The sequence below is a fragment of the Chinchilla lanigera genome, unplaced genomic scaffold, assembly GCF_000276665.1.
Source record: "Chinchilla lanigera isolate Chin_1 unplaced genomic scaffold, ChiLan1.0 scaffold00117, whole genome shotgun sequence".
NCBI lineage: Eukaryota > Metazoa > Chordata > Mammalia > Rodentia > Chinchillidae > Chinchilla > Chinchilla lanigera.
In genome coordinates this window covers 1406795-1431372 of record NW_004955518.1, presented here as the reverse complement: position 1 = coordinate 1431372, position 24578 = coordinate 1406795, and the positions used below count along the sequence as shown (strand labels likewise).

Genomic DNA, 24578 nt, shown 5'->3' with positions numbered 1-24578 from the left:
GGGCTAGAGTGTGGTCTATTTTAGACAAAGTCCCATGTGCAGCTGAGAAAAATGTGTATTCTGATGTTGTGGGTGGAAAACTCTGTATACATCTACTAAGTCCATTTGTTCACAGATTTGGTTCAGATCTGTTATTTCTTTTTTTTTTTTTTTTTTTTTTGGTTTTTCTCTGGTACCGGGAACCGAACTCACAACCTTGCGCATGCCAGGCAGGCGCTTTTGCTGCTGAGCTAAATCCCCAGCCCAAAAGGCTTTCTTTTTTTTTTTTTTTTTTGGTTTTTCTCCGGTACCAGGAACCGAACTCATGACCTTGTGCTTGCCAGGCAGGCACTTTTGCTGCTGAGCTAAATCCCCAGCCCCCAGATCTGTTATTTCTTTGCTGAGTTCTTGTCCAGTTGACCTATCTTTGTGTCAAAGGGGTTTTGAGGTCCGCTATTACAATAGTATTATTAATTGTATGGGTTTTCATGTCTGTTAAGATTTGTCTTATATAATTTGGTGCTCTGATAGTTGGTGCATACCAGAGTAGTATTTTATTCAAGGAAAGTGTTTTTCCCTAGTAATCTAGATCTCTATGATTTAGTAGTAAACATATTAAATTATTTCAATTTATTTAATGCAAGACTCACTTTTTTTTACAAAGAGATTTCCATTGTACTTTTAAGAACGGGATGTGATTAAGAGGCATTTCCCAACAAGCATTAGCCTGAAACTTCTCAGAAAATGAGTCCACTTTGTTATCTGCACGAAATGTCATAGCCACAATCTTCTCCACAGATAAACTATCTTACTTAGAATTCGATTCTATTTGTGATTCTTTATAAATTAGTCTGTGTGGTGTCTCTTAAATACTTGATTGACACATCTGCTTTAGAACTCAAATTTTTATGTAGGTTCACTCTCCTGGCTTGCAGCATGTATTTGTCTTTTGGACATACTCAAAAGGCATGTAGTGAGCCCATCCTGTCTACTGAGTCTGGAGTAAGGCCTCACGGACACTGGTCAGACCTCAGGGAGCTCCTAGTGCAATACAGCAGTTAACTAAGCAACTGCTCATAATATACTGTCATTACAATATGGGAATATCAATATCTTCAGTACATTGTCACACAAACTTCTGTTTCCATTCACTTTAAACAAAGACCTTCTAAGGCAAAGTATATTTTATAGCTCTCTTTTCTTTGGAAGAAGGACCTGAATGAAACCTTATAGGGCTCAGGGACAAGAAACTGCTTTGGCACAAAGGATTTAACTTGCATGCAAGCGGCTAGGCATGTAGGAGAGACATTGCAGCCCTAACTGTGGGTCAAGGGCAGTCACTGGTCTCATGGGAAGGAGAATGCAGGCACAGTCCCCTGATGGGAGCAGGAATACCCAAACTCAGAACAGTCATTGCTTAGCAACTTGGGATGAGTCTGTGGCCTCAGTTGTTGGAGAGCCCTCACTGCTTCTCTCCAGAGGCTTGCAGTACCCTATACAGCATGCGTCAGCACATCAGACTGTACTTCAGATTGTCCTCAAGAGTTTATTGGTCTGTGTCTTTCATGATGTATCATGAAAACATAAAATTTAGGTGTTCTCATTTTATAGAAAAAAACCCTGTTTCCAGACCCAGGGCATTGACATACCTTACGTGAATGGTTTGGACAAAAGTCAAACTGTGTTTGCTTTTTCAGACAGCACCAAATAAGTGGGTGGGCCAGCACATGCTCTTCTGGGTTTTTGTTTGGAGAACAGTGAAATGTCTGCATGCATCCATGCCTATGTGTGAGAAAACTGTTCTGACAGTGTAGAGGTACATCACCAAATTCCTACAAGTTACTACGTAAGAGATTCCCTCACTCTTACTTTTCTTTTCTCTTCTTTCTTTCCCTTCAGTTGATCAAAGAACTCATATTACTTAATGTGATAGATGACAAGGATTGTAATGTGGTCCTTGTGGTCAGTTTCTTTTGGACAGAGGGAGTCAGCATGATGCAGTATTGCAGGGACCCGAGGTCCTAGCAGGCCAGGGCACTCTTCTTTGGATTTATGAGGTGATTAGACTGTGTGACTTTCACATTTGTCTGTATATCAGGATGTTCATCGTCTGTGTTTCCTGCAACACTGTGGATCTTTGAGGACAGGAATCCTCTCTGATATAAGTACATTTTTCAAAAGGTCAGCACTATGCTGTGCATGTAGGTGGGGATCAGTGGGTTGATAACAGGGGAATGAGTGAGATCTTCTGACCCTTTCTCCATCTGCCAGCCCTGGGTAATTTCAGATAGCAGAATCATATAGACACTTAGTTACGTTTTCTTACAGTGAGATATTTGACATCAAATCCTATTTTTAAAAGCATAGCATCTGACAGGTATAATCACAGCCCATGGATAATCACTGTTTTTCCCTTCCTTGGGCTCCAGTGTCTGTAAAAACATCTCAGTTGAGCTTTGTTTGGCCCCTCCTGGCCTCCCCAGGGGGCACAGATGTTCACATCTCAATTCTCACTGCCCATTGGGGAGGCCAAGGGAAGCCAGAGCATGCAGCAGCCTCTGTGTATGCTGCACCTCCCTCTCCTGCTCTACAGGAGCAAGGGGACTGGTTCCTGGTATCCAGAGAACAAAGACAGAAGAGCTTCTAGACCCCAGAGGATTTGAGACCCAGCATCACCCCTCACTCCCACCTTCTTGGGCCTTGGACAAACACCTGATGTCTTCTAGCCTCCTTCAGATGTCTGTTAAAGTGCACATATAGAAATGAAATGAAGACACTGGTACGTGGTGATGTCCACCCCTTTTCTCTCACCTGGCAGCATTCTATGTGAGAGGGACAGGGAATGACTGAGCATTCTTCCTACTGTGTAATTAATAGGCATAGTCTTCATAGATCAACTCTATCACATTTTTTTCCTGAGAGTTGAAAGATCTCTGTTGAAATTATAGAGATAGCACAAAGACCCTCTGCAAATAATAAAGAAAAAGTATAGGTTCCTGCATTGGAGAAAGTCACTTTACCATAATTTTGGTTAAAGTCCTTGGTATGACACTAATCTCTGAAAATGTATCTGTAAAAAGGAGTATGGTACTTAGTTTAGAATTCTTATGCTAGATCTTTCTAGGGTTATGCAGTTACATGTGGTTAGAAATGAACTCTGCAGAAGCAAAGCTCTGCCCCGGTGTATAGTTACTCCATCACCTTTACCTGTGGCCCATTCAGTTGCTCATCTTCTAAAGCATTGCCAAAGCAGCTGGCCGTCAGGGCTCATCAGTGGCCATTTTACCAACATTGCTCCTACCAGGTCTCTTATTTGTCTTATCCTGTACAAATGTGTCACACTGAAAAGTTCTTAGCAGTTTAAAATATTTATAAGATGCTGTATTTTAGTAAATTGGGTTTTAAAATCTTGGTATCTAAAGAAAAGAGTGTTCATGAAAGAGTTGCTTTAAAGAATAGTGGTCAGTGCAAGTGATGGTCAGTGTCCAGGGGAGCCTGCTGCATGATCACTGTAGTTTTCAAGCCTGGCCTGCCTCTGGCCTCTCCCTGCCCACTTCTGGGAATGCAACAAAGCAGTCGGAAGCCTACGCATACCACTTTTCTGACTCTACCATGCTTCCATGGTGTCTCCCATCTCAGTGCTCATGCCTCAGTTCCCAAGGGCCCGTTCTTCCACCTGTTTGATGGCCACGTTGCAAAGCTTCCTGTTACCACATCAGTGTAGCTCATTTGAGGGTGGTTTCTCATAAGATACAAAGCTCTATGGAAAGAAGGATGATGTCTTATCACTTTTTATCCCCATCCAGCCAACCAGGTTCCCCCTTCCTTCCTTCCTTCCTTCCTTCCTTCCTTCCTTCCTTCCTTCCTTCCTTCCATTATATTTTTTCTTTTAAATTTGTAACTGGTACACAAGAATTTAAAAATAATATGTGTTAGTGGAGTATTGTGGGTGGGTTATGTTTGATACATGCATGTACTGTATCATATTTAAATCAGGTAAAACACATTTATCTCATTTATTGTTTTGTGATAAAAAAAAACTATCAAAATTCTTTCTTCTAGCTTTTTGAAAAGGTACAGCACATAATTATCACATATAGTTACCCTGCTGAGCAGTAGTACTTTCATAACCTGGTTTCTTGCATATATTACTTATCAGTGATATTGGAAAATTTTTAAGAATTAAATAAAATATATTAGTAAAATTTTAAAAACTTGCCTTTGGCTTTAGGGAGCTTAGTAAGAAAATTTGAACACAGAGATGCTGCGTGTGTGAGCGGGGTGACTTTTGTGTATTCACTAAAGGGTATAACAGGCTTCCCAGAACAGCACCAGGGTAGTTTGCTGGGGAACAGGCTCACAGGCTTGCTCCTGATCCATTATGGAAGAGTTAGAGAATGGATATTATCCAGGGTCACAATGATGGGAGTCCAGATGACCAAGCCAATAGGACGTACTGTTGCAATTTAAAACTAAAGTACATTTATTTATTCAGTTATATGATACACATCTTTAAAAGCATTTACTATGAGCTAAGAATGCTGCTGAGTTCTGGGAACACTCAGATGAATAGCCCAACCCCACTCAGGAAGTTTGTAGCCCAGAGGGAATCAAATGTTAGGTAGACAGTTAAAAAAATATAAATATTCAGGAACCTAGGGAGGTTTGACACATGTCACTGTAGGAGGGACACTGTACTTAATGGAAGCCCAGATCTAGCTCCTTAGTCTGAGTCAGGGCATAGAAAGTAGAGGCAACTTATTTAGAGGAAAAGAGTATGGAACATGAGTCTGGGACTGCGGAGAACATTGAGTGTGACACAAAACATTCCAGGCCTATGAGAGGCAGAAAATCACAAGGGATGAGGAGTTGTTTGGGCTTTCTGTGCTTGCTTCTACCTGCTGTTACTGGCAAGCTACCTTCTCTACCCAAGGTCAGCTCTTATGATCTGCTCTGTGGCCTGGGATCTCTTGGTCTGTTTTTTTTTTTTTTTGCCCAGTTGGTCTGACCACCAGCCAAGTGCTCAGCACGGGGTTTCTGCCAGGTGCTGTGGGACACTGAGGTGAATTTATCGCAGTGTTTGAGCTGGTTAGAGCAATGTTGTGGAAACATTCTAGTTATGAAGATCAGCTTAAATGTAACTTTAGAAATAGGCAAGATGGCAGGTCAGGTTGTAGAGGTAGGTTGAGGTTTTGTTCTTAGGCTAGATAACCCATTTCCTATTAGTGGGAAGAAATTTTGAGACAGGTATGGGATTAATGTAGCGTAGGCAGATGGACCAGGGATAGCGTCTGGGGTACATGGTGAGATCAGGGACACACAAGTATAAATAGAATAATGTTATTTAATTGAATTCAACCTGTTGTAGTTTTCTAATATGCATCTCAGTTGCCTTGATAATACATCCTGGAGAAGTTTTAGCACAAAGATTCATAATTTAAAGGAGTTACATGGTGATTTCCAAGTCTGGAATTAGTACCTAGAGTATTCATTGTTATTGTTGTTCTTTCCCTACCCTCAGACTTTCCTATACATTGGAAAGGAGATAAAATTTGCCAAGGATCCTTGACTTGGGTAGGGGGGAATTTTGTCATGTACTCTAGAATCATTCACTGCAATGCTGAATTTAAAAGAAAAGTATTAAAATTTATAGAAATTCCACTTTGTTATATTTTCTGTAATTTATTTTTCAGTACTTCAACATGGGCACTGTGGGGTGTGCTTATTACATGTGAATTAATCTACACCTCAATGGTGAAAAAAACCAATATCTGAAGCACCTAATTGAGAAAATTCAATTCAAGGTATTTAGTTAGTCTTTGAAAGATTCATGAAATAGTAACTATAACTGCTTCAATTATCTTCATGTCTGACCTGCAAGGAAGAAATAGAAAAAAAATTTTTGCAGTGGAGAAATGAATAAGATTCAAAGCTTGTGAATTCTGAGCTGGATGTAGCAGCATACGCCTGTATTATCACTTACTTGGGAGACTAAAGGAAGAATATCTCAAGTTTGAGGCCAACCTGGGCAATTTAGTAAGACCCTGTCTCAAATTAAAAATGAAAAGTACTGGAGATGATAACTCAGTAGTAAAGTGTCTCTGAGATTGCTCCCTACTACTTCAAAAAATGTTGGGGTTCTATAATATTGTATGAATAAAATTTAAGAATCTAGTGGACCAAATCTGGAAATTGCATTACCTTTTAAACATCACTATAGGTTTATGGTTTTGAATCAATCTGCAATAAATATTGTCCAATAAAATAATGTTGGGCATTACATTACAATATCATACCTGCTGCCATTGAACTTTTGCTGGTAAGTACTGTTGGAACACTAAACCAAAAATTAAAAAGAGTGACTCCTCATGGACGTGATTACATATCCATTTTTTTACTCTTTGCTAATAAGTGCTTACATGTATGACAGATTTAGTACAAGGTTATGGGAAAGGATACCTATATGTCTCACCTATAAGAAGGAACCTAATATGGATGAATAATCAAATTGGTATGGATCAGTTCAGAAAACACTTCCTGAGAGTGAATATAGAGTGAGAAAAAGGAGTTTAATAGAGAAGACAACATATCAATATAGTTTGTGAGGCCTTCTCAGAGAACAGTGCACTTCTTATATTGCTTCAGTTTTGGGGCTGCTTCTCTAAACAAAGTTGTCCTCCATATCTCTGTGATCTTGCATCTACATTTCCTAATTTATTGGTCACAGCAGGTGTTTTAGTTTAGGTGGTTTGTGAACAACAGAAATTTATTTCTTCCAGGTCTGGAGGCTGGAAGTCCAAGATCAAGGCCAGCAGATTCAGTGAGTAGTGAGGGCCCACTGTCTGGTTCACAGATAGTACTACTAGCTCTGTTTTCACAAGGCAGGGATTTTGTAAGGATACTAATTCCCTTTTCATGATGTAAGTCATCGCCTATAGGCCTTACCTCCTAATAGCATCACTGTGGAGTTTAAGATTTCAGCATATGAATTGGGAGGTAGGGGAACAAACATTCAGGTGATAGTAACAGAAATACCTGACTAACACTAGAGTCTATCATAGTTACTACAGTGATCACATAGGCAGAGGGCAGTCACTCCGGAGCTTCTGGTCAAATATTTATTGGAATTTATTGCATGAGATATGGGTTTCACTGAACCACATATTTCACATGAAGTTTGTAGAAACCTAAAAACTTGGGGTGCTTCCTTGAATTACTAGTCTATAAACTTTATGAACATATTTTCCGTGATGAAATATGCTGTTAGGTGTAGTACAAGTCTATATGATCTGAAACACATTGTTTATTAGTTTGGTAATCTTGGCTTTCCATCATTGGACTAGCATAATGGCTTTTGCCTATTGTCATTTTAGGATATTATTGGGAAGGAAAAAAAAAATTTTGGGCGGGGGGAGTTTTTTCTGGTACCAGGAATCAAACTCATGACCTTGCACTTGCCAGGCAGGCACTGTGCCGCTGAGGTAAATCCCCAGCCCCTGGGGAGGAAAAATTAATACAGTCTGTTTCTCCTAATCACAAATTCCACTTTGTGTTCCTTTGATGTAGAGTCTTTGATGTGGGGTAAAACTCTAAATCTCTTCTAAAGGAAGAAAAAATATCAGTGGATCCATTTAACATGTGCATGATATCAAGAATTTAGTAAGTTGCACAAGAAAGGGAAACTAACATGCTGTATATTGGGGTCTGCTTTGCTTGAGGAATTTAATTATAACTCAGGTGGCTTTCTAGGCATGTAAGAAATCTTTTTCAAAGATTTGTGGAACATTTTGCAACATTTTGTTTGATTTAGTATAGTAGGCCACTGAGAGAACAAGCTAGATAAAGCCCTAACTAGTATTTTCCAGAAGCAGGAGCCAAAGAACCAAAGTCATACAGCACTTTTCTTTTCCACTGTTTCCTGTGTTTCTCTTGTGAAGAAGAATTTGTTTTCCCAAAATGGCCTCTTCAGTGGTCACTGCAGAGGAGGGAAACGTGACCCTTGCTTCTGCTGGCTGGAGAGAAAGTATTTGAGTTACAAATCAAGCTTCACTTCCCCCATCTGCTTACACATTTTAGCACTGAAGCCAACGTGCTGTGTGTGTACACATTCTGTTGATGCAGTAGACATGCCGTTAAAATCCTCTTTCAGCCACATTTCTCTAGATTGTATAGGCTTCCTACTGACTTACATTATAATTTCAGAGGTCTGGTATCTGCAATTGGATTGATCTACAGTTGGTAATGGCTTTAACTTTCTCCCTCCAGGCTTTCTGTCAGGAAATTAATGCTATTTAATGAACACAGGGGTTTAGAAAACTTTGATAAATTCTATAATAATGAGAGTGACTATTCCTCATATTCTATTCAGCCATTCATTTATCCCACAAACATCTACAAAGTTCCAGCTTACTGCTGGATACCTAGGGCAGAAAAGAAATAAAGCACAATGTCTGCAGTTAGAGGGTATCCTGCAGAGGTTGGCAGTGTCATTGATGCCCAGAGACTGTGTGCACTGGGTGTGGAGCAAAGAGAAGGGCATCTGCCTCATCTTGTACATCCAGAGTGATACCCACATTAGGCTAGAACTTGGATGTGAGAAAAGGGTTGGAGTGTCCAGAGATGTGAGGCAGGAGGAGAGGGCTTGTGAAGGCTCTGAGTATGGAATGGGAGCATATGATAGGGAAGCTCCATCCTGGTGCATAAGCTCAGGGCACAGGCTCTCATGAGCAGTTCTGCCACTTCTCAGGCAGTTACAGAGATTACTTGAAGCTACAAGTCTAGTTTCAGCTATAGATCTGGTTGACACAGCCTGGTATCATATGTGTGGTCACTCTTTAGTTTCTTTGAACCTCGAAATGTTTCTTGTGAAAAACTAACTGAAGATGTGAAATTCAGCAACTGAAGAAAAGACAGTAGAGGATGTAAATCTTAGCTCTTGCTAGAATCCAGGAATGTGCATCTTAAAAATCACGCACAGTGATTGGTTTTCATGCAGATAGTCATGAAATTACTGTGAGCCACTGCTTGAACTTGGATCCCTTTGGATTCAAAAGACCTATGCTCAGGTTCCTGCTCTGCTGCAGAATAGCTGCCTGACCTTGGGCAAGTTAGTCAATGCCCTGAGCATTAATTTCTTTTCCTCAGGACAGTATCCTTGCACTACTGTAAAAGTGACACAAAATAGATATCTGAAAGACACCAGTGAAGGAGCCATTGCTAAGTGACTAAGTTACTGAAACTGTGGGTATTTCACCCTACAGTCCAGCATAGAAAAAGACAATCCATACCAATTCTTGTGACAAAGATATTTTAGGAAGAGGGATTGTGAATGAAGCTGGACTTCAGCAGCTGTTCTCCATAAACACTGCCTTTATCTATGGGATCTTGACTAGTTAAACAACTGATATTCCAGTGCTCCACACACATCAGTAATGGGAGTTACTACTTGCTAAGACAAATAGTCCCATTATGAGACAGCTCTTAGTATAAGAAAGTTATGTATATTAAGCCAAAATGGGACCACTAGTGGGTTTCAACATATAATTTAGACAACTGAGTGTTCAAGGGCTAATTGATTCACTGGGTGGGGCGAGAGCCCAGAATTTGGTGGGAAGAGCTCAGAGGAGCCTAGCTGCCTGGGGGGTCCAGCTGAGCACCTGCCTTGTTCGCTTCCAGCCCTGTAAATTAATTCTCCCCTTGCAACAGCGGTTTCTGGCTGCAAGTGCAAATTCATATGCCAGAGTGAAAGAGAAGCAAGGATGGATTTAGAACAAATTTCTAAATTTTTTATAATTTATTAAGATAAAAATGTATTTGCTGCTAGATGTAAACACTTCAATGATTCTTTCCTGAAATATAATTGCTTCTGGTTTAGAAATTTAGTAGCTAACCATAGGGAGTTACTGTGACTGAGTCAAGTATTTATAACTAAACAGGAATATAGTTCTTTTTTTGCGGGGTGGGGGGTGGTTCCCATACTGGGAATCGAACTCATGACCTTGCACTTTCCAGGCAGGTGCTGTGCCACTGAGCTAAATCCCCAGCCCCAGGAATATAATTCTTAATTGGAGATGTAAGGCCTATAAAACTGGTTTGAGTTATATTTTATCTACTTTGGGGTCTATTTTAATAGACTCCAACAAGAAAAAGAGCAGAATTGAAAATTGCCTCTGTTAGAAGTGAACATGAAATAGATATGATCGCTTTAACTCTCAGAGGCTTAACTAATTATTACTATTTCTGTAACTATTTCAAAACAGATATATACACAAATGTGAATATAAATATATTTGAATGTAGATAAGCACTGCATTAATATATGTATTTCAAAAAGAACTTGGTATTTCCTATTGAAATTGTGAAAAATCATAGTGTTCTTTTCATTGAAAACTATCATTTTTCAAACTCTGATCAATGACTTAGGGTGAACTTTTGCTTAATGAAGAAATTATTTTTTTCTTTTTATTGATATTAAGTATACTTCTTACTTTTGTATAATTTTCTCCATTGTAATAAATTTTAAAGGACATGCATCACAAATGCAGATTTGATCATAATGCATGACCTATTATTTTAAAAGCTCTCAAAGTTTCCCAGTGGGTTAGCTGGGTAGCTGTTTTGTTTTGTTATAAATGGCTCACTGTGTTATAGTGAGACATTTGTGTTAAAAAAATAATGAAGCAATACTTATATTGTTTATTATGACTTCAGGATATGTTAGTTACCCACTCCTGAATTTATTAAAACTGTAAGTGATCACCAGAGAAGACTCACAGACAAAGAATGTATCATAAAAATAGGAAAGACCCGGCCTGCATTCATCTCTCCAGCCTTATTTCTTAAAATTTCTTCTCTTATTCTTTACATAGCAGCCATTTCTCTCTGACTTTTCGGAATGTTTCACACTCTCCCTTCCCCCAGTTATTTAATTTGTTGTTCCCTCTGGCCCTCAAACTCTTTCATTTTTTTCCTGCCTGTCTACTTACTCTTAAGGCCTCAGGATAAACGTTCTTTCGTGAACCCTTTATGACCTTTCTCAGCACTCTTCCTTCCTGCAGGTTGTTTGTTCTTATCCTAGCACTTGGCACAAATCATGGTTATTAATCTTTTACTGAGTCTTCTAAGGTAGGCTAGAAACTCTCTGATGGCAATGACTCTGTCTTGTCTATCATTATCTTTCTGGCATTCAGCAAAATTCATGACATATGCGAGGTACTTGACTAATACTTGTTGAAAAGAAGGATGGGATAGATAGATGTCTGGGAGGATGAATGAATGGATAAATGGAAAATATCCAATTCTTATAAAAAGAAAAGGTACTAATCTCATGAAGCAGGATCTTATTAACTGAATTTAAGCCAGGAAAATTGTACTTCTTAGATTTTCAATAATAATTATAGATTGATTGGTTTGACTGTCATGCAAAAATGCAAGTGATAGGCACAAAGTAAAATATTAAATTCAAACTTTGGAAGTTGATAATATCAAAGTTATTTCCTTGGCCCAAAATGGCCCAAAAAAATACATTGGTTTTGGAAGCTATCTTAAAATGCATTTACATTTAATTTTTTGCAAATGGTTTTCTTTGCTATGTAATGTATTATACATCTCTAGCATAATGGTAACAAGTCCTTTGGTCAATTATATGCTCATTGGCAAAGTGTTTCAAAATATTATGGTAAACTTCAGAGCTGTGTGCAATTCAGCAGCTCACACTGACATTTCCATGTCAGTATGTTGCTTTTTTGCTTTTTTTTTTTTTTCATTTTGTTCACCTATCGCTTGAGTGCTTCTTGCCAGCTTTTGTTCTCAGGATAGAGTAGGTTTGAACTTTTGGACACAAACATGCAAAATGGTATGAGCCCCTAACTGTGTCGTAAAGAAGCATATTGTAAAGTGAAAAGCAAAGCAGGTTAGTCTTAGTTTTCAGGACTCCGAGACTCTGAGAGAATTTTTGGGTAACTGTAATTTGAACAACTTTTGTAGAAATGCCGTAATAAAAAAGCTCAACCTGTTATTAAAAATATTTGACTATTCTATCAATACCTGTGTATGTTTGTGTATTAGATACACATATGTATAACACTATACATAAATTATGTATGTAGAAAAATATATGCATATTGTACATAGAGTTAAATATGTGTGTTACATATAAATAACACATACATAATGAACATATATTCTCAGCTTGGCTCTGGAGTATTTATCTGATCGCATGTGGAAAGGAAATGTCTGGTGTTCTCCTTTTGGAGCTCCTAGAAAGAACTTGAAAGATTATTACAGTTTCAGACAGTAGCTTTTGGTGACAGTTCTTCCCCTACAAGGAAGTAAAATGATGCAGACCAATGGTCGAGCATTTCCCAAAGCACTATAAAAGAATGAACCAAAATCAGTAAAATGGCATATTGCTTTATATCTTATTTGGGGAATTTTAAAACTTTTGGGCAAACTATTTTTCCCCAGGAGAGCTCCTTGACCTAATTTAACAAGTTCTAACTGAAAGATCTTACTCACAGCACAGAGTATGTGGATCAGATGTGGTGTGTTGTTTTATCTTAGGTTCTTCCTTTTAAAAGTTCTGTAGTAATTCAGGTCAATCTGATCTGTTTGCATTGAAGTAAACTGATATTTGGATTTCCGTATTACTAGAGTAAAGAGGGAGTACAAATATAACTGCACAAAACTGTTGTATGTACGATAATCCACAAACCAAGCTCCTCTGAATGAAATTACCATCTGAAAATGCAACCTCTTACCAACTCTGAGTGTTTCTAAAGCAAATCTCAATAAAAATTAAACTTCTTTTACATTTAAAGAAGCTTATTATGTCCAAGTAACTTTAAAAGACCTTTCTGAAAAAGAGAATACATTTAACAACACGCTTCAAAAAACAGGCTAAGAATGAATAGAGATCCTGAGGCTGCCTCTGTGATTAAATGCCTCAGCACATATCCTTAGTTTATCCAAAACACATACTTTATTGAGCTGTAGCTATACCAGGCTCTTTCGAGAAGTAAATGTGAAGAATAACAACATCAAGGTGAAACTTGAGATGAATTCAGGGATATAAAATACAGCTTTTTTGCAGGGAAGGACACTCTCTCTTCCAGTGAACTACTGCAACCTTTTGTTATTTGTAAACATCAAGCAAGACTCAAACTTCTAACTTGACCTTCCTTGGTACTAGGATTACAGGTATGAGCCCTTGTTTCTGGCTAACCCTTAAATTTACATGTAATTAGTGGGGAAAAAATCAGTGTGGACATTGCTGGATTTCCATATATTTTTCTGCATTGAAAGCAGACTTTTCACTTGAAATGTTTAAACACACAGTAGAGGAAATGTGAAGATGAATGAGAATATCATTCAAAGACTCTACAGTCCTGCTTTGACATTATCTCTTTTAAAGGCTTTCTACTTCATTTTTACTTTTTCAAAAGCTGTATTTCAGAATAGTCATGACATCAACACTAGCAACAACACTTGATGCTTGCTTTGTGCCAGGCCTGTTCTCAGCAAGTTGTATATAATAGTCCATTTAATGCTTACAACCTCATGAGTTAGGTACTATTACTATCTCCCAATTTACAGATAACTAAATATAAAGACATTAAATATATATTTTAAGAACATGAAGCAAATAAGTCAACCATAGCACTGTGATCTGAACCCAGAAAGTTAAGTTTCAGAGTTCATACTCTGAACAACTCCATTATTCTGCATCTCACCTATAGATGAGTCTAATTTGGGCCATAATTAGAATTCAAAACATAGGAAATTACCTGGCCAAAGCTTTTAGAGCAAGCCCCAACAAAGATGAGCGTATGTAGAAGAACAGTGATGACTGTTACTTCTAAATGTGTGAGAATTTGCAAAGTACTTCTATCTGGACTTGTTCCTTTAATCTTTATGATAAAAGTATGCATTTGTTATTCTTTAAAAAATAGAATATTTATTAAATATCACACACTCTTTCAGATTGGTGGGTACAGTAGTGAATGAGACAATATCCTTGCCTTTATGGAGCTTCTCTTCTTAAAGGAGCTGTATAGTAATTATATTGCTCCTAACAACCATCAGTACATGCACATGCATCAGAAGTGGGAGTATAGAGCTGTCAGGGAAACAAAAATTTTTCCTCTAATTCTGGAAGGCCTATAAAAACTTACATGGGATGATCAGGAGTTCTTTAAGCTCTAATTTCACTTTATCCCAGAAAGTCAATCCTATACCATTTGGATATTAATTATTCTCCCATTTGTTATTCTTTTGCAAAAAAAAAAAAAAAAAGCTTGTTAGTTTTCAAACCGTTTCTATAATGAGCTCCAGTAGAGGTCAGAAGCCTATTTCTACTTGTGAAACTTTCTAGGCTGTAATTTGGCAACAAGGTAGTTGTTAGATTTAAGGATTTCCAGCCCTGAGTATGTATGTGTACAGATTACCAGCTGCTACAAAGTCATAATTCAGAAGAGGGTTGGGGAGAAAGAGTTTGTATATTCTTTCTTTCTTTAGAAAAAAATAAGCCAGCATTCATTTTTAAAGCTTCTACAAAATGGACAGTATTTAAAGCCTCCTGTTGAATTTCAGATGTTTTCCGGGATCAAATGACATTGGAAAAACTCTTTACTTGAAATGTTTAAACACACAGCAAAGGAAATTTGAAGATGAATGAGAATATTATTCCAAGACTTCATATGCTTTCTTGTTTTGATGTTTGTTTCTTTTAAAGGCTTTCTACTTCATTTTTACTTTTTCAAAAGCTGTATTTCAAAATAGTCATCACATCCAAAAGTTCCAGTTCATAGTACAACAGCTATATTCAAATTTGAAGTGCCACTGGACCAGAGATATAGCTCAGCTGCATAGCACTTTGCTTGGCAAGTGCAAGGTCCTGAGTTCAATTCCTGGTACAAAAAAATAAAAAACCAAAAACCACAAATCTGAAGTGCTTAATGTCATTGGAGCTATACTATGTTTAATGGTAGAGGTGTCATGTCCTGGAAATGAAAGTTAAGGATGCAGCTCACAAACCCTATTTCTGATGAGCAATTTATCATCTTGCTCACTGGGAATGTATTAGTCAGCTTTCATGTTGCTGGACACAACACCGAGCACCCACAGTCTGAAAGAGAAGAGCTTTAATTTGGCTCAAGGCTTAGCGGATTCTGCCCATAGCTGGCTGGCTCCAAGGCAAAAACATCATGATGGAGGCATGGCAGAGGAATGCTGCTCACCTTGTGGCAGCACTCAGAGAGAGCGGGGGAGTCAGGGAGGGAGACGCACCCTCAAGGCATGCCCCTACTGATACACCTCTTCTGACCAGCACCTCCCACCTCTTAAACAGCACATCCACCTAGGACCTCATCAGTAGATTGAGCTCATCAGTGGGTTAATCCATTCATGAGTAGAGTGACCCGTGATCTGATCATCTTACAAAGGCCCTACCTCTGAATATTTAGGCCTTTGAGGGGAGAGTCTAGATCTAAATCATAACAGGAAATCACAGAATAAACAACAGATGCAGGATATTTTTGGATAGCTACAATTTAAGTAACCTTCCATTGTTTCATTAATAATCAAAGAATTCACATTTCTCTTTCTGTGTCATGTGTGAAGTACTGTTGAGATGAGTCTTTAGCACAGCATTTACTCACTTCATATGTTTTTCACAAATATTTTAACCAGTTTTGGTTTTTGAACACCTAATATACCCAAAGTAGGCTATTTTATCATGTAATCTAAGGTGTTGCTGTGACATTGTCTGCCACAGGTCACAATATATAGAAGATTTTTAAATTTGAGACTTAAAAATGTAGTATTTTAATTTTTGAATTGCCCAACACTATATGTAAATGTTGTAGCCTGCATTATGAAGCACAAATGTAGTTGGATGGTTTCTCATTGGATTTTTAAAAAATGTTAATAAACATTTCACATGTACTTTGTTTTACAAATTTAAAAATTTAAGAGGCTTATAATAAGAAACTGTAATCCTGGGTCCCATCTCCCAACTTATTTTTCCAGAAAAAATTTTTATTATTTCTTTTGACTGTTCTTACATTTGAATTTCTGTTAGTTCATCTGTAACTCTAAATATGCTTATAATATCCTTGCTATCATGGAGCTTCTATTCTTAAAGGAATCATTTTTGATTTACCAAAATTTGGTATTATCTGTCAACTCTGTTAAATAAGGATCTAGCTTGTCAGTCTGTTAATAAGGATCTAGCTTATTTGTACTAACAGTTCCCCACTTCCAATGAGCCATCATTTTTAGTTCTGTTCATCTCTTATTACTTCTGTAAATGCTTCTTTAAATGCTGTGCTGTGGTTTGGATCTGGAATGTCCCCCAAAGGCCATACATTGAAGGTTTGGTCCTCAGGTTGGCAGGTAGGACATTAGATCATCGAAAGCATGGCTCTCAAGGGGATATTAGGACCTGGCCACAACATGGGTTTTTGTTTTGTTTTGTTTTGTTTTTTGCTTCCTGGCTACCATGACAGGACAGGCTCACTCCACCAAACACTTCCTACCACGACTTATTGCCTTGCCGTGGGACCTGTGCTCCAGAAGAAAAAGCAAAATCAAAAGTGTTGTGCAGCCAACTAACCAGTGGTTGAAGTTTCTGAAACTATGAGCAAAAACCATCTTACAAATGGGAAGGAAACCAAGCAATGGGGGGACGGGATAGCAGGGATGGGAACAGGACATAAAAAAATTAGATGCATTAATGTACATATAATGCTTCCAGTGATGAGCAGAATCATACACTGCAAAGATATAATACACATTAAAATTTAAAAATTAGCTTTTCCTTCATAAGGTGACCATCAGGATTTTATTACTATAACAGAAAGTTGACTAAAACAACTTATTTATTTCTGTCTCATCAACTATAGAAAATAATTTCTTTGTGAAATGAGAATACTTTCATTTTAATCCTTTGGTAGTGCTATAACAAAATATCTGGTACTAGATAACTCTTACAGAAGACAGTTTTGTTTCTCATAGTTCTGGAGGCTGGGAAGTTTAAGAACACAGTACTAGCAATATCCGGTGAGGGCGACAGTGCCTGGTGAGGCCAGCAAGTTCCCTCAATGGTGTCTTCTCACAGCGAGGAGGAGGGAAGACAAAAGAGGATGAACACTGTACTCACATGACATAGTTTAGGTGAAGAACAAAAGAGGCTTAAACTAGTTCCCTTAGCCCTTTTATAAAACACTCTTCATGAGGGTGGAACCCTTTTTGATGTGTGTACTTCTCAAAAGGCTCTAGTTACTTGTTAAACAAAAGCAAAATGAAATTACAGACAATGCCACTTACAGTAGTATGAAAACCATAAAATATTAAGTAATATACTGAAAAGTTTGTTACATGTACTTTGAAGATTAAAAATAATTTTATAGAACTTCAATAAGACATAAGTGGAGATATATTATACTTTACAGTGAAGGCTCTGTGCTGTTAAGATTTTGGTTTTTCCCAAAGTACTATATATATTAAAAATAGTCAAAAATGATTTTCAGTGGAAATTAATAAATTGGTTTTTAAAAATTATATGGAAATAAAAGAACTTAGAAATGTCAAAATATTTTTGAGAAAAAGGAAGCCATTGTTAGGGTATTAGCACTCTGATTTCAAGATTTAGTATAAAAGTATCAATAAGAAAATATATTACATAAAGCTAGACAAATCAATCAGTGGGACCAAATGTATTGTCAGTAAATAGATACCCACTTATACAGTCAATTGATTTTCCACAAAGCCATCAAAGCAATTGCATGATATAAAAGAAAGGCTTGTTAAGAAATGGAGCAAATTCCTGGAGCAATTTATTAACAGTATGGAAACAAAATAAATGTTAGAGCTGGTACTTACCTCATACCATACACAAACATTAATTTCAAGAGTGTAATAGATCTATGCACACAAGTAAAACTATAAAACTTCTATGAAAAAGTAGAATGTCTTAGCAGTTATTTCTTGGGATACCAAAAGTACTAACATTATAAGAAAAAAATCAGTAAATTGCACTACAAAAATTTAAACTCCTCATTAAATGGTGTTGTCAATAGGTAGGCTGCAGAGTGGGAACGTAAACTGCTATAAGTGTATATGACAAAGGAATAGAGTCCAGAATATATGAAGGACCTTTAAATTAAAATACAAAATACCCTTCCTGAATTTACAAATTACTTAAACAGAACATTCACAAAATACGTAAGGATATTTAATAAACATTTGAAGATATAAAAATGACAGCATTAGTCATGAGGAAAATGCAAATTTAATTAACACTTCCCAGCCACTAGAACAGCTAAAAATAGAAGGACTGAAGACATCAAATATTGATGGGGACACAGTAATACTGAAAGTCTCATACATGCTGGTGCAGATATAAAATAGGAAAGACCTTTGTGAAAAACAGGATGTCCTGTTACAAACTTAAATATGTACCTGCATTAATCCCTAGCATTCTCACATCTAGTTATATACTTAAGAAAACTGGAAGCATGTAAAATCCTGTATAAGAACATAAAGCTTCGTACAAGAATGCTTATGGTAGCTTTGTGTATAGCAACTAATTATCCACCAACAGGAGAATGGAAAATAAATGCAGGCATAGTCACACAATAGGATATTACTCACATAATAGCCTACTCCTCATTTATCAACAGAATAATACTCATGAATTAACTGCTGATACTGCTAACAAAGTTAACAAATACAAGCAAAGCTCTCTGTGGTGACTGTTATAGTCAGGGCTTACAAGGGAAAAGATTTAATACAAGTCACATAACTTACAGGATTATTTTATAATACTCACCCAAAGAGTTAAATGCAAAAGAGTGCAGGAGATCTGTCCATACAGTAGAGAGACCCAAAGAATCAGCAGAAGGCTTGGATCCTACTGCAATGTCCTGCATGAGTCCAGCTGAAGACCTAGAGCTCATTGCAATGTTCTCCATGAGTCCAACTGGAAGCTGAGAGCCCATGACAATGTCCCGTGCAAACCTGTATCAAGAACTTGCTCTGAGATGGCACAAAGGTGAGTGGTGGAAGCTAGAAAGTTTGCACCAGCAGAATGAAGAATCTGTGCCAGCAGGCTGAGGGATCTGCACTTGAGCCAAGAAGTGACATTTAAAGTAAGGACCAGAGCTCCCCCAAAGAACACTGTAGCCTTCCTCAGCAACAGCAAGGACCCAAGCTTCTCTGATGTTGAGAACATCTGAGTTCATATCAGGAAAGCCAGCATGACAAGCTTCTCCAGGAGAATCAACATTGAACCACCTTCCCCTCCAGTTCTCTTTTTTATGCTGTTGGCAACAATCCTTAGGTGAGCCTTCCACACCTAGAATCATGCTGATTCAGTTCAGTTGGGTGTTACAAGTTGACCATTAGTTAATCCACCACAGTGACAGAAATTAGAACTTCATGTCTGGGAAAGACCCTGTCTGGAATGATGGTGTCAGCCTGCTCAGGGGGTCCAAGGGATATTTTCATGGGTGAGGTCCCAAGGTGAAAGAATGCATGTGTGTAAAACATCAGCAACAACAGCAGACAAGAAGGAGAACAGCAGAGAATGCAAGAGAGCAAGAGCTGCCTGTGTCTTCATTGTATTATTCTTATACAGATTGTTGTCTCATGCTTACATTGCTTTGTAGTTCCGTAACCAGCACATGTGTGTTTACCTGCGCTAAGTCATGGTTACATGGCTGTATCCCCACTGTGCACCCTGCACTAGACAAGCACAGGTCCTTGTGTGTCGTTAGACACCGTTAGCTTTAAAGCAGTCTAAATGGTTCCCCACAGATGGAAATGTTCTTTATCTTGATTAGTGTGTAGGTTACTTGGGAGTGTATATTTGACAAAACTCATAGAACACTATACTTAATATCAGTGCACTTTACCATGTATAAACTATACCCCAGTTGTAGATATTAAGGACATCGTCTTTGCCATTTTCTAAAGATCTTTGGAAAAATATTTATCAAACCTTTAGTTTTCAGTATTCATAAGCACAGGAATCAGGACATTTATCAAGTTGAACATATCCCAAAGCAAAGCTACTGTCACTCTCCACTCCTTTGGGCATGTTTACACAGCCCACGTTTCCTCTCAAATTCACATTCTGTCAGTATTAGTACAATTTTCCATTCCCAGACTCAAAATATTCTTGTACTCTTTGACTGCATCTTTTTTCTCATTATTGATTTTATCTAATTGATGGAATTTCTTTCTTTCTTTCTTTCTTTCTTTCTTTCTTTCTTTCTTTCTTTCTTTCTTTCTTTCTTTCTTTCTTTCTCTTATTTGGTATTGGGAATCAAACTCAGGACCTTGTACTTGCCGGGTATGCAGTGTACCGCTAAGCTATATCCCCCCTGGTTGGAATTCCTTTTATTCTATACATTTTCTTTTTACTAGCCCTTCCTTTTTTCTGATTACTGTTATTATAATTCATTCTCTTAGCTATAGCTTTCTCCTTACTGTTGTATTATAAACATTAATGCCACATTCATCTTCAAAAACATATTCCTAGTTAAAATTTGTCTGGCATAAAATTATTTCTAATAGCTCTAGTGAGGTCTACAAAATTTCAAATGTGTAATTCTGGAATTCACACTAGTTTTATTCTCAAAGTCCATTAAATCTCCCCTTTTTGTCTCTAATGATTTGTCTCTACATCTTTACTATGGGTAAAGAAAATGTGCAGCATCTTATAATTTTAACATTTATTTGTTCCTTTTTTGAAGATACATATAATTGTATTCGGTGAGAAGTTTGGGAATTTCTCTGTTGCTTTTATTTTAAAGAGAGTAGTAAAAGAAAAAAAAAAGAACAATAGCAGCAAACCAACATCACAAACAAACAAACAAAAACACCAAGAACATTAAAAGTGATACATGGTTTCAAAACAAAATGATAAGAATGAACAGTGGTTGTTATATTACATATTGTTATCTTCAACTACATTGCTCCAATTACCAGACATAAGAATGGAAGATTGTTCAAACCATTAAAGAGAGTAAAAAAATAATTATTGAATGAAACAGAGTTAATACAGATTTTCACTAGATAAGATGGTAGGAATTCACCAATGGTTGTTCCATTGCATATTGTTGTCTTCAAATCAGTTGCTCAGATTACCAGACATAAGCATGCAAATTTGGTCAGAATATAAAAAAATTTTAATCATTAACTGTTCCTTTCAATATACCACAGACATCCGCAGTACAGTTATCCCAGCTATTCTTCTATAAAGGTGATATGAAAACACTGCTATGAAGCTAAATCATTTACTTGTTTATTTGACACATATTCTTGAGCATCTGTCATAAACCAGGCACATACTTAGAACTGTAGATTTGTTTACAAACATAACGAAAATGGCCCCTGTCTTAATAGAGCTTTAAGTCTACCATATTAGAATTTTTAAAAGTTTTATAAGCCAGGTGTGGTGGTACACCCCTTCAAACAGCACTCTGCAAAGCAGAGGCAAAAGGGTTGCAAATTTGAGGCCAGCCTAGCCAACTCTGCAAGACCCTATCTCAAAATTTTAAAAAAGGGGTCTGAGGTGTAAGCTCAGTATGAAGACGCTGAGTTCAATACCTAATAATGCCCCCAAAAGTATATATAATTCAATGCAATAAGTAGGTGTGTGTCGTATGTTCCACAGTATCTATGGTCTAGTCAGTTGTAACTATTGTGATGGTCGATTTGGGGTGTCAGTTTAACTGGATTAAGATTTAGCTGGTAAAGCAGACAGTTTCTATCCTAACAGATTGAAGCCTGGATGAAACATCAGGTGGAAGAAGGGTAGAATCTTGCTCTTGCTCTTCCTGGACACTCCCTTTTTCTTCTGCCCTTGAACTTTAGAACTCTGAGTTCTCTGTCCTCTGGGCTCCAGAACTCACATCAGTAGCCCCATGAGCTCTTGGGCCTTTGCCCTTAGACTGAGAGTTATACTGTCAGCTTACTTAGTTCTAAGACCTTCAGACTGGGACTGAGCCACACTACTGCTTTTCCTGATTCTCTAGCCTACAGTGGGAATTTTCAGCCTCTATAGTTGACTGAGCCAATCCCCTTATAAGTCCCTTCTCTGTCTCCCATATCCCCTCTCCACTTTCTTCTCTTTTTCTTCCCTCCTTTCCCCCTCCCTTCCCCTCCTTTCTTCTCTTCTTCCTCTCCCCCTTCCTTTCCCTTATTCCCTCCTTCTCTCTTCTCTTTTCTCTCTCACTTCTATCTCACCAAAGAGCCCTGCCTGTAATAGTAACATTTCTTCAGAGAAATAACGCAAATAGGGTATAGGTGGAATGAGCTAATGTGATCATGGAGAGTGACTGTGTGTCTGCATTGTAGCCCAGCAGGCTGTAGCTTCAGAGAACAGTAATACTACCACTTGAGTCTGAAGGTAGCACTCCAGCTCCAGGTCTCTCAAAGGCTTTAAATCAAGGCACTGGCCAGGCCCATAGTCCTCCCAACTGGGGCAACCCTGCCTAACTGGAGCAGAGTGGATCTTCAGGCTCACTTGCTGTTTCTTGTCATAGTTAAATTCTTCACACACTGATACTGAGGGCCATAATTCCTTGCTGGCTGTGGGTTTAGAAATTTCCCTTGTTTCTTTTCCAAACAGCCTCTCCATAGGGCAGTTGATAACATGGTAGGTGATATCAACAGAGTGAAAGGGCAACAGAGGTGTTACTTACCATAACTTTTGTCGTATCCAAATTCTGGAAACATCAGTAGGTATATGCTAACCCAAGCCGCATGTTGGTGGTAGGGGTAGGTGAAGAGTCACAAGGATGTTATGTCATGCAAACAAGGAATATACAATTTAGGGCATCCTAAAGGACATTGCTTTAGGTTTCTAGGTGAAGAGGAAGAAGGGCCAAGTCTTTTCCAAGGACAAAGAGCAGCTTGTGCAAAGGATAGAGAAAGGGCTGTAGGAGGAACTGAGATTCTGTATGCTCAAGGGTAAGATACTTCAAAGTCTTTGGGTTTTTTTGTGATTCTAGGATAAATTGGAACTCATAAAATGAATGAAGAATATCTTATTTAAGAACTGAAGTGGGAAGTGGAGTAGCTTTTTGATTGGGAACTATGAAGCAAAGACAGAACAGAGGTCAGACTTCTTACTCATCCACCTCTACTTAATTTTAGCCTAGTATTAAACATTTAGATAAAGAAGTCAAGAGAGAAGATAATCAACTTGCTTATGAATCAGAAGCCTGGTATCTAACTTTGGAGCTACAAGCAATAATTCTAGCATGGCTTATAAATTAAAGGAGAAAAAAATCGTTTGGCTTTCAAATTTTAATGCTGGTGTCTGAAATGGTCAGAGTAGAGAATACATTGCAAATGCAGATGTCTGCAGGGGCCAGCCCTTAATCAGTGTGAAAGGTAGTGGAGAGTGGTGAGGAAAGTGGCTTTGAGGAACTTAGGCCTCCCTAAAATCACACACCAGCATTTAGTTCAACCAGTCATTTACATGAAGGAAACTGTCCCAGTGTTTTCAGGTCTTATTTTTATAATTTTAAAACATTGTCAATTCAGGAGTTTTTATACCTCAGCATAGTTCAGATATAACATGCCTGATGGCTGTGTGTTCTGGACACCTGCAGAAGCACAGGAGTTCCCTTCTAGCTAAAGCATTTTAACTCTACAATAAGAACCTGGAGAAAACATAAAATATTATTGTCATCTCCAAAGATTCACTTAGGGAGATGAGGCTTCTGAGGTATCTACAAGTGGGTTAGAAATACCTAGAGGCAGAGACACAGCAGTTCTGAACAGGTGATGTCCCTCTGAATCACCTGTGCAGTATTTTGCAAATAAAGCATATAGTGAGCCCTCTCCTTGTGAGAGTCCAGTTCAGTAGATTCTGATGAATATCCTCCCTGATTTGAGATTCACTACAATATAATTTGATCTAAGAGTTTCAGTCAGAAATAGTTTGGTATTGGAGAGGATGCTGAGAACAGATATTCCTGATGGTGAACTTAAATCTGATCCTTGAGAAAACAGACAGACCCTGTAGGTTGTTGAGTGGTGGAAGTACATAACTAAAATCACGTTTTAAAAATTCTTTGTGTGTCCATTTGTTTTCCATTCCTATATTTATCACCATTATAGATAGGATAGGATGACAATTCTGATAGGATGATGATTCTTTCAACATTTTTTAGACTAAACTACAAGTAGGCCCTACTAGAAGTTCCCTATAGTACATAAAATGTAATACTGTGAGTTTGAATGCCTGGGAAAAAGAGTAGATAGTGTTTCATGATTCAGTGGAAAGAGTAAACAAGGGGAAGAAGGCCTGGTGATACCTTCTCTTTTACAGTTTCGCTATCTTTGTGTTTTCATGATGTAACAAAATAACATAGACTAGGTAATTTCTGCAGAAGACAGATTTATTTTCTCCTAGTTCTGAAATCTGGGAAATATAAGATCAAGGTACTAGTAGGGTCAGTTGTTTGGTAAGGGCTACTGCCTGTTTCCACGATGGTTCTCAGGGAGGTGAGGATGCTGTGTCCTCTCGTGGTGGAAAACAGAAAAGTGAGCTGCTTGAAAGGGAGTTGGGAGTGGTGTTCATT

At 37.9% G+C, this 24578-nt stretch overlaps 1 protein-coding gene across 5 annotated transcripts in view; it reads left to right on the top strand.

Annotated features, from left to right (window-relative positions):
• Nucleotides 1-24578, top strand: part of Enox1 (ecto-NOX disulfide-thiol exchanger 1) — a 552470-nt gene that overhangs the window by 245653 nt on the left and 282239 nt on the right. Inside the window, exon 6 of one of the 5 annotated variants that reach the window (XM_013506963.1) lies at nucleotides 13070-13176. The exons of the other annotated variants lie outside the window; for them this stretch is intronic. The gene's annotated coding sequence lies outside the window, so the exon portion shown is untranslated. The remainder of the gene's footprint in view (nucleotides 1-13069; nucleotides 13177-24578) is intronic. 5 annotated transcript variants of the gene reach the window in all.